The sequence below is a fragment of the Mustela putorius genome, unplaced genomic scaffold, assembly GCF_011764305.1.
Source record: "Mustela putorius furo isolate JIRA1106 unplaced genomic scaffold, ASM1176430v1.1 tig00001149_pilon_pilon_pilon, whole genome shotgun sequence".
In the NCBI taxonomy this organism is placed as follows: domain Eukaryota; kingdom Metazoa; phylum Chordata; class Mammalia; order Carnivora; family Mustelidae; genus Mustela; species Mustela putorius.
The window spans coordinates 118,673-129,807 of NW_025421595.1; positions in this window are offsets into that span (position 1 = coordinate 118,673).

Consider the following 11,135-nt stretch of genomic DNA (forward strand, 5'->3'; position numbering starts at 1 on the left):
CTGAAAAACAATCTGAGGGGTTTGAAGTGGCTGGGGTGGTGGGAGGTTGGGGTGCCAGGTGGTGGGTATTATAGAGAGCACGATTGCATGGAGCACTGGGTGTGGTGAAAAAATAATAAATACTGTTTTTCTGAAAATAAATAAATTAATTTATTTTTTTAAATGTTTAAAAAAATCAATGTAACACACAAAGTTAATAGAATAAATGAAAGACCCATTCAAGTTCATTTGTATGTACATGTACATTAAAAAAAAAAAAAAGCCTTTCGCAAATCCAACAGCTTACATGGTAAAATACTCAAACTGGGAATAAAGGGGCAGTTCCTCAACCTGATAAAAGGTATTAATGGAAATGGCACATCTATCCCATAGTTAATAGTAAAAGTTCTTTTCTCCCAAGATCATGAGACGAGAATGATGCCCATTTTCATCACTGTTCTTTAACATGCTAGAAGTTCTAGCAAGGGTAATAGTGGCAGAGAAAGAATAAAAGGCTTTGAGATTGGGGGGAAGGAGATTAAAAGGTCATTGCTCTTTTTTTAAGATTTTATTTTGCAGAGAGAAGACCATAAGCAGGGGAGCAGCAGGCTGAGAGAATAAAACCAAACTCCCCATGGAAGTTTGGAAAGAACTTCCACATCAGGCAGGAAGCCTGATTTGGGGCTCCAGTCAAGTACCCTGGAATCATGACCTGAGCCGAAGTCAAATGCTTAACCAACTAAGCTACCCACAATTCCCTAAAAAACCATCTTTATTTATGAATTATCTGACCTTATATGTTGAAAGTCATAAGCACTTCACATGTAGAGAATTGAGATAATATATGAGCTAATAAACGATTTTAGCAAGGTTACAAAACGTGCAAATATCTTTTGTATTGGTATGCATTAGCAATAAATCTGAAAATAATATTAAAAATTTTATTTTTCATTTATAACAGCATCAAAAAATAAAATTGGAAAGAAATTCAAAGTTATTGAAGACTTGGGCTCCAAAAACTATAAAACAGTGAAAGAAATTTATAATGATCCAGATATGCAGGAAAAAGGAACCCTCACACTGTTGGTGGGAATGCAAACTGGTATGGCTGTTCTGGAAAACTATGGATTTCTTCAAGACATTAAAAATAGAATTATCCTGTGAGCCAGCAATTGCACTATTAGGTATTTACCCAAAGGATATAAAAATACTGATTTGAAGGGATACATGGACTGTGATGTTTATAACAGCATTATCAACAACAGCCAGACTTTGGGAACAACCAAGATGTCCAACAGCTGATCAATGGATAAAGAAGATGTGGTGTATGTGTATACATATTCTATATATCTAATATTAGCTATAAAAAATGAAATGTTGCCATTTATAATGATGTGGATGGAGCTAGAGTATGTTATACTCAGAAAAATAAGTGTCAGAGAAAGCCAAATACTGTATGAACTGACTTACATGGAATTTAAGGAACAGAGCAAATGGACATAGGGAGAAAAGAAAAAATAGGCAAACCAAGAAATAGAGTCCTAATTCGAGAGAACACACTGATGGTCATCACAAGGGAGGTGGTGGGGGATTAGTTAAACACATTATGGGCATTAAGAAGGCACTTGTGATGAGTTCTAGGTGTTACATGGAAGTGTTGAGATCACTAAATCCAATAACAAACCAATATTGCATTGGTTTGTATTGGTATGTGAAGAAGCTAGAATTTAAGTAAGAATTGGGAAAAGTAAAATGATCCAAATAAATGGAAATGTATCCTGTGTCCATAGGTTGAAAGATAAAATATTTATCAAATACTCCCCAAAGGGATCTACTGATTTGGTGCAATCGTATGAGAATGCCAGCTAGCTTTTTGAGAAAATTTCCAAGTTGATTTAAAAATTCATGTATAGGGACACCTGGGTGGCTCAGTCAGTTAAATGTCTGCCTTTAGCTCAGGTCATGATCCCAGAGTCCTGGGATCCCCTCATCCGGTTCCCTGCTTTTCTCTCTTCCTCTACCCCTCCCCTTAGCTTGCTCTCTCTCTCTCTTTGTCTCCACTTGCTCTCTATCTCAAATAAATAAACCTTAAAAAAAGAAATAAAATAATTCCTTTATTTCTTCCTCAAAAAAAGTCTTGCATATTCAGTTCATATCTAGTTCTGAAGGTCCACCACCCCAGGGACCCAGGTTTCTTTTGTAAAGTTGCTCTACCATCATATTGGTGATACTATTTATATCTTATTCCAGCAAATGGGAAGTGAAACTGGAGAAGGTAAAGAAATTTCCCCAGCTTAGGGAAATAATCATAAAGTTTCGTATACTGGCTTGGCTAACATTTAGTTGGTCCAAACTTTGTCATCTATCTGTACCCAGGTTCAGGACAGAGTGGGCTATATTTGATCTTTATTCTGAGTGAATAGTGCTTACCCAAAAACTGGGGATTCTATTTCTTAGGGAGATGAGGGCATTAAAACTAAGAGCCAACAGTTTTTTTTTTTAATAGTCTGTTCCTTTATTTAAGCAACTGTCCATGAACAGTTGTAGAATATTTTCGGAATAGAATACTCTCATTACTAAGAAATAAACCTCAAAGTCTTAGGGAATTACTGCAGCTAGCTCAAAACTCAGTATTTCTGGATATTGGTGGTTTTTCTTCTGTCCAATATGGATCAAACCCTCATTTCCAGTGAGGTATTACTGAAACATAAATTATTCTCTAAGCCAACCAATATATATCACGTGGAGTGAGGCTATAAAATTGCATTAAAACTCCAGTATTGGAAAGAGAAGAATTAGTAATACATGACATGGGCCCATAGCAATGATAAAGTGCTGGGGAGTAATTGTGAAAGTGCCCTGTCCTATCCTTTTAGCCCATCCAGCAGGCCCTGATTGTGACTTCTGGGAGGCATTCCCCACTTCTTTTATTATTTCTACCTCCTATCTCTCTCTCTGAAAAAAATTCTTTCTTGCTTATTATCTTCTGTGAGAAAAATTGAAGGGGCCATTAGAAAATATACCCTTCTTAGGACGCCTGGGTGGCTCAGTTGGTTAAGCAGCTGCCTTCGACTCAGGTCATGATTCCAGTGTCCTGGGATCGAGTCCCGCATCGGGCTCCTTTCTCGTCGAGGAACCTGCTTCTCCCTCTGCCTCTACCTGCCATTCTGTCTGCCTGTGCTTGCTCTCTCGCCCTCTCTCTCTCTCTGATAAATAAATAAAATCTTAAAAAAAAAAAAAGCTTTAAGAAAATATACCCTTCTTATGAATAGTATGGCTTTTGTAGTCTAGTACATGCAGAGTGCAGAACTGAGATCCAGGGATCCTATAAAAGGTCAGACTAGTCTAAATCTTAAAAAAATGGGCTTATGGTTTCTTTTGCATTAAAAATTTACTCACACTTGGGGTACCTGGGTGGTTCAGTGGGTTAAGCCTCTGCCTTTGGCTCAGGTCATGATCTTTGGGGTCTGGGATCGAGCCCTGCATTGGGCTCTCTGCTCAGTGAGGAGCCTGCTTCCCCATCTCTATCTGCCTGCTGCTCTGCCTACTTCTAATCTCTCTGTCAAATAAATAAATAAATAAATCTAATAAAAAAACTCACTCAGACCCTTAGTGTTCTGACTTTTAAAGGTTGAGAAAATCCTATTTTGGAAATAAACACATTATTGATTTTCAATTAAAATGCTGAGATTATTCAACAACACTCTTTAAAAAAATTCTTTATGCTGTGTTTAAGCAGATGGTGCTGGAACAGTGTGTACCTACATGAAAAAGAATGAAGCTGAGTCCTTACCATGCATCATACCCAAAAATTAGCTTAAAATTGTACACAGATATAAACCAATGAAAACATACCTGCAAATATTTATGACATTAAATTATGTAATGGTTTCTTAGGTATGACAACAAAAGTACAACCAAACAAATTACATCAACATTAAATTAAAATCTGTGTTGCTTTAAAGAAATAAAGTCTAGTTTGCTTATCAGAAATAAAAAAACACGTAAGAAAATATTTGCAAAATATTGATCTAATGAGGAATTTGTATCCAGAACATATTTTAAAAACTGTTACAACTCAACCCCCAAAAGAACCATATTTAAATACAGGTAAAAAATTTGAATAGGCATATCTCCAAAGAAGATACACAGATGGCTAGCTGACATGCAAAGCTGTTCAACATGTAGTCTTAGGAAAATGCAAATCAAAACCATACTGAGCTACAACTTCACATTTACTATATTATAGTTAAAATAATTATAAAAAATCTCACATATTTTAAAATACAGGTGTTAGGGAGGTTGTGAAGAATGTAGAATCCTGCTATATTACTTAGTGGTATGTAAAATGGTGCGGCTGCTGTAGGAACCATTTTTTCTGCAGTTTCTTTTCTTTTCTTTTTCTTTTTTTTTTTTTAAGATTTTATTTATTTATTTGAGAGAGAGGAGGTGAGAGAGAGCTTGAGCGAGGAGAAGGTCAGAGGGAGAAGCAGACTCCCCGTGGAGCGGGGAGCCCAGTGCGGGACTCGATTTCGGAACTCTGGGATCATGACTGAGCCGAAAGCAGTCGTCGAACCAACTGAACCACCCAGGCGTCCGTTTTTGCAGTTTCTTAAAAAGCTAACTGTGGAGGGACGCCTGGATGGCTCAGTGGGTTAAGACGCTGTCTTCGGCTCAGTCATGATGCCAGGATCCTGGGATTGAGTCCCCATCGGGCTCTCTGCTCAGCAGGGAGCCTGCCTCTCTCTCTGCCTCTGCCTGCCTCTCTACCTGCTTGTGTGCTTTCTCTCTCTCTCTTTCTGGGAAATAAATAAATAAATTCTTAAAAAAAAAAATCTAACTGTGGAATTATCATATGATCCAACAATCTCTTCCTTGCTCTGTACCTATACCCAAGGAAACTGAAAACATGTCCACAGAACATTTTTACACAAGTGTTCTTAACACCATTATTTATAATTACCAAAAAGTGGCAAAAACTAACAAAATGTGGTATATTGCATCCACTGGAATATTAGTCCTAAAAAATAATGAACTATTGTCATATACTATGGCAATCATGACAATCAAAACACATATACTGAGTGAAAGGAGCCAGTTACAACAAAGCACACATTATATGACTTCTTTGTGTTATATGCAGAATAGACACGTCCATAGAGATAGTGGAATAGTTGTTTCCAGGGATTCTGGGGTTGGAGAAATAGGAGGACAACTGCTAGAGGATGATAAAATGTTTTGTAATTAGATGGTGGTAAGACAAATACAAATAACATTTTCATAACCTTGTGAATATACTAAAACCACATTCATATGCTCGAAAATTTTATCTTCTTTATTATGTGAATTATATTGCAATTTAAAATATAAGTGATCTGTGGTGTGTGTGGGTGGCTCAGTCAGTTGAATGGCCAGTTCTTGATCTCAGTTCTTGATCTCATACCTTATCTCAGGATTGTGAGTTTAAGACTGCACTGGGCTCAATGCCTGGCATAGAACTTAATTTTTAATATAATATATATATATATATACGTATATATACATATATATATATATGTGCCTGGGTGGCTCAGTGGGTTAAGCCTCTGTCTTCAGCTCAGGTCATGATCTCAGGGTCCTGGAATCGAGCCCCGCATAAGGCTCTCTGCTCAGCAGGGAGCCTGCTTCCCCCTCTCTCTGCCTGCTTCTCTGCCTACTTGTGATCTCTCTCTCTCTCTGTCAAATAAATAAATAAAATCTTTTAAAAAGTTCAAAAATATAAAATAAAAAAATATAAATGTGTGTATACTTATATGCACATATATATGCACAGATACAGGTATATGTGTGCATATGTATAAATGAAGTATATGTACATGTATATATAAATGAAAATCTGAACTGACCTATGGTAAGTGAAAGAATTAAGTTAGTGATTAAAAATCTTTCCACAGAAATATCCATCAGTCCAAACTCACTGATTAATTCTATCAAATACTGAGAGAAAAAAAATGAGAAAATTTCAGAAAACAGAAAGGAAGATAGACTTAACTACTAATTCTGTGAAACCCATATTACTTTGATATACACACTTAGTTTACCTTGGTATTAGGTCTTCTTGGAGTGATGAAACATTCTAAAACTGAATTATAGTCATACCTGTTTTAAAATTTACTAGTAATTAAGTTACATAGTGTATAAATGATACTTCATACCATATATTTAACACATTTATAATTAAATTATATTTGACATACAATATTACATTAGTTTTAGGAGAACAACATGGTGACTTCACAAATATATACATTATGCTATACTCACCACACATACCATATGTCTCAACTCAGCACTTAAAAAATCCCATTTATTATATTCTTCCTGCTATACCTTTGATTGTCACTTATTCATCCATATCTGAAAGCCTGTACTTTCCACTTCACCTCACAGATTTTGCACAAACCCACTATGCCCCCCCTTCTGTCAACCATCAGTTCTATGTAGTTCTTTTTCTAAATTTTGTCTTAATTTGTTTGTTCTTCAAGGTTTCCCATATTAGTGACATTACATGGCATTTCTCTTTCTCTGTCCAATCTATTTCACTTAGCATAACACCTTGTAGGTCCATATTATCACAAATAACAAGACTTCATTCCTCTGTATAGCTGAAGTATTCCATGGTGGACCAAGGGAACTCAGTGACTCCATCAAAAGTAATAACATTGATGTCCCAGGAGCCCCAGAACAAGAGAGAAAAGGGGGCAGAAAGTTTATTTGAAGTAATAATAGCTGAAAACTTCCCTAATCTTGGGAAAGAAACAGACATCCAGAATTCAGAAGACACAGAGAAATCACATCAACAAAAGCAGGACAACAAAAATACATTTTTTTTAAAAAATTTAATTAATTATTAATTTCAGAGAGAGAGAAAGAGTGAGCATGGGCAGAGGGAGAGTGACAAGCAGGCTCCCTGCTGAGCAAGGAGGCCGATTCAGGGCTTGATCATAGGACCCTCGGATCATGACTTGAGCCGAAGGCAGACCCTAACTGACTTAATGTGTTTTAAACACATTAAAACAATGTGTTTGTTTTAATTCCTAACACATTGTATTTAAATTTGCCAAAGACAGAGATTAAAAAAATGTTAAAAGAAGCAAGATAAAAGAAGTCTTTAACGTATACGAGAAGACCCATAGGCTAGCTAGAGATTTCTTAACGGAAAGTTTGCAAGCCAGAAGACAGTTGTTTGAAAACTGAAATATTCAAAGTGCAGAATGGGAAAAATCTCAGCCAAGAATACTATATCCAGTAAAGCTATCATTTAGAATAGAAGGAGAGATAAAAAGAGTTTTTCAGACAAACAAAAACAAAAGAAGTTTGTGACCAATAAACCAGCCTTGCAAGAAATATTAAAGGGGACTCTTTGGAGAGATCAAACACAAGAAAGAATCAGAGAAAATCTACAGAAACAACCACAAATAATTGATAAAATAGGAATAAATGGATATCTATCAATAAAGAAGGGCACTGTATGATCATAAAGCAGACAATCCAAAAAGAAGATCTAACAATTGTATTTATGTCCCCAACATGCAAGCACCCAAATACAGACACACACACACACACACACACACACACACACACACACACACATTTATATGTACACACACACAAACATAAAGGAACTATTTGATAACAATACAGTAAGAGCAGATGACATTAACACCTTACCTACTTTAATGCACAGATAATTTAATTGGAAAATAAACAAGGAAACAATGACCTTGAATGACACACCAGACTAGATGGACTTAACACATATATTCAGAACATTCCATCCCAAACAGCAAATACACATTGTTTTCAAGTGCACATGGGTTATTTTCCTGAGTAGACCACATATTATTAGGTCAAAAAATAAATGATTTACAACCTAAAAAATGTAATAGATTAATGAAACCAGGAGCTGGTTCCTTGGAAAAATTAATCTAGCCAGATTTATTTAAAAAAAAAATTAATCTAGCCAGATTTATTAAAAAAAAAAGGAAGGACAAGAATAAATAAAATTACAAAGGAAAAAGGACAAATAATTCCATAGAAATATGATTATAATAGAATACTATGAAAAATTATATTCTGAAAGGTTGGATAACTTGGAAGAAATGTGTGCATACTTATAACTATATAAACTTCCAAAACTGAAAGAGGAAGAAATAGAAAATTTGAATAGACTGAAAACCAGCAAAGAAATTGAATTAGTAATCAAAAAACTCCAAACAAAAAAAGTCCAAAACCTCATGGCTTCACAAGTGAATTCTACAAAATATTTAAAGAAGAGTTAATACCTATTCTTTTCAAACTATTCCAAAAAATGGGAAAGGAAAGAAAAGTTCTGAATTCATTCTATATAGCCAAGATTACTCTGATATCAAAGACTCCACCAAAGAAGAGAGCCATAGGTCAATATCTTTGACAGACATGGTTGCAAAAACTATTAGTAAAATACTAGCAAACTGAATCCTAAATAATTTAAAAAATCATTCATTATGTTCAACAGGATTTATTATTGGATTGAAAGATGGTTCAGTATTTTCAAATCAATCCATGTGATACACCACATTAACAAGAGAGAGGGTAAGAACCACATGATTATTTCAATAGATGCAGAAAAAGCATTTGACAAAGTAAAGCATCCAGTTGTAATAAAAACCTTCAACAGAGTAGGTCTATTTAGAGGGAATATTTCTCAATATCTATGAAAAAGCTTCAGAGAATATCCTCAATGGGGAAACACAGTTTTTCCTCTCTGATCAGTAACAAGACAAAGATTTCTGCTCTCACCAGTGTTATTCAACAAATTAGTCAAAATTCCAGTTACAGCCATCAGAAAACAAAAAGAAATATAAAGCATCCAAAATGGTAAGGAAGAAGTAAAACATTCAATATTTGCAGATGACATGATACTATATGTAAAATACTCTACCATTGCTACAACTAAGTAATTCAGGAACACTGGAGGATTAAAAAATCAACTTACAGGAATCTGTTGCATTTCTCTAAAACAATAATGAATCCCCAGAAAGCGAAATTAAGTAATCAATCCCATGTACAATTGCACCAAAAACAGTATGATACCTGAGAATAAACCTAACCAAAGAGGTGAAATACCTGGACTCTGAAAACTAAAAGACACTAATGGAAGACATTGATGATGACACAGAAGAATGGAAAGACATTCCATGCTCATGGAATAGAAGAAGAAATATTGTTTAAAAATACCAAAAATTTTGTTAAATATTGTTAAAAAAAATACCCAAAGCCATCTACATATTTAATGTTATCCTTATCAAAATACCAATGGCATTTTTCAGAGAGCTAGAGCAAATAATCCAAAAATTCGTACAAAACTACAAAACACCCCCAAATAACAAAAGCAACTTAAAAAGGAAAGCAGAGGTACCTGGGTGGCTCAGTGGGTTAAGTTTCTGCCTTCAGCTCAGGTCATGATCTCAGGGTCCTGGGATCGAGCCTCATGTTGGACTCGCTGCTCAGTGGAGAGTCTGCTTCCTCCTTTTCCTCTGCCTTCCACTCTGCCTATTTGTGCACTCCCTCTCTCTCCGACAAATAAATAAATAAAATCCTAAAAAAAGAAAAGGAAAAGCAAAGCTGCAGGCAGCACAATTTCAGACTTCATTTATATTACACAAAGCTGTATTGATCAACACTGTATATTATTGGTACAAAATAGACACAGAGATCAATGGAAGAGAATAGAAAACACAGAAATGAACCCAAAGCAGCATGTTTAATTCATCCTCAACAAAGCTAGAAAGAATGTCCAATGGGAGAAAAGACAGCGTCTTCAACAAATTGTGTTGGGAAAAACTAATATGGCAACGTACACAAAAAAATTCCTCATATCAAGACTGGGAGGGAGACCATTTTCTTACAAAACAACCAGGGTTACGGGGGGACAAAAATGTGCTTTGGTGATGAATTGTAAACCTGGTGATTCACAGACCTAGATGTTTATAAAAAATAAAAAATTAAAATTATATATATCAACATAGATGAAAATAAATAAATATGATACCAGAAAGCATAAAAATTGCAGAGGACATCACATGCAGTACTTCTTTGACATTAGGTCATAGCAATTTCTTTCTAGATATGTCTCCTGAGACAAGGAATGAACTATTAGGACATCATCAAGAAGGAAGTGAAGGAAACACAGTTTATAGTGAAGGAAACAATCAGCAAGTCAAAAACCCAACCTACTGAGTATATGCAAATGACATATGTGAAAAAGGGTTAGTATGCAAAAATATATAAAGAGCTTATATAATGCGACACCTGAACATGAATAACTCAGTTAAGAAATGAGAAGACATGGGGCGCCTCGGTGGCTCAGTGGGTTAAGTCTCTGCCTTTGGCTCAGGTCATGATCCCAGGGTCCTGGGATCGAGCCTCACATCGGGCTCTCTGCTCAGCAGGGAGCCTGCTTCCTCCTCTCTCTCTCTGCCTGCCTCTCTGCCTATTTGTGATCTTTGTCAAATAAATTAATAAAATCTTTAAAAAAAATAAAAAGAAAATTTTTTTTCTTTTAAAAAAAAGAAAAAAGGAGAAGACATGAACACACATTTTCCCAAAAGACGGCATTCAGATGGCGATCAGACACATGAAAAGATGCTCAACATTGTTCATCATCAGGGAAATGAAAATTAAACTACCATGAGATATCACCTTGCCCTTGTCAAATGGCTAAAATCAACAACTCAAGGAATGACAGGTCTTGGTGAGGATGCGGAGAAAGGGCAATGCTCTTACACGGTGGGAATGCAAATTGGCCCACCCACCATGGAAAATGGTATTGGAGTTCCTGAAACAGTTAAAAATAGAATTACCATGTGATCCAGCAATCATACTGCTAGATATTTACCCTAAGAAAACAAAAATACTAATTCAAAGGGATACATGTACCCTGATGTTTATAGCAGCATTATCAATTATAGCCAAATTATGGAGGGAGCCCAAGTGTCCATCAAGTGATGAATGGATAAATAATGAGTGGTATATTAGATACAGGGGAATATGAGTCTGCTGTAAAAACAATGATGAATGAAGTCTTGCCATTTTCAAGATGGATGGATCTGAATGGTATTTTGCTAAGTGAGATA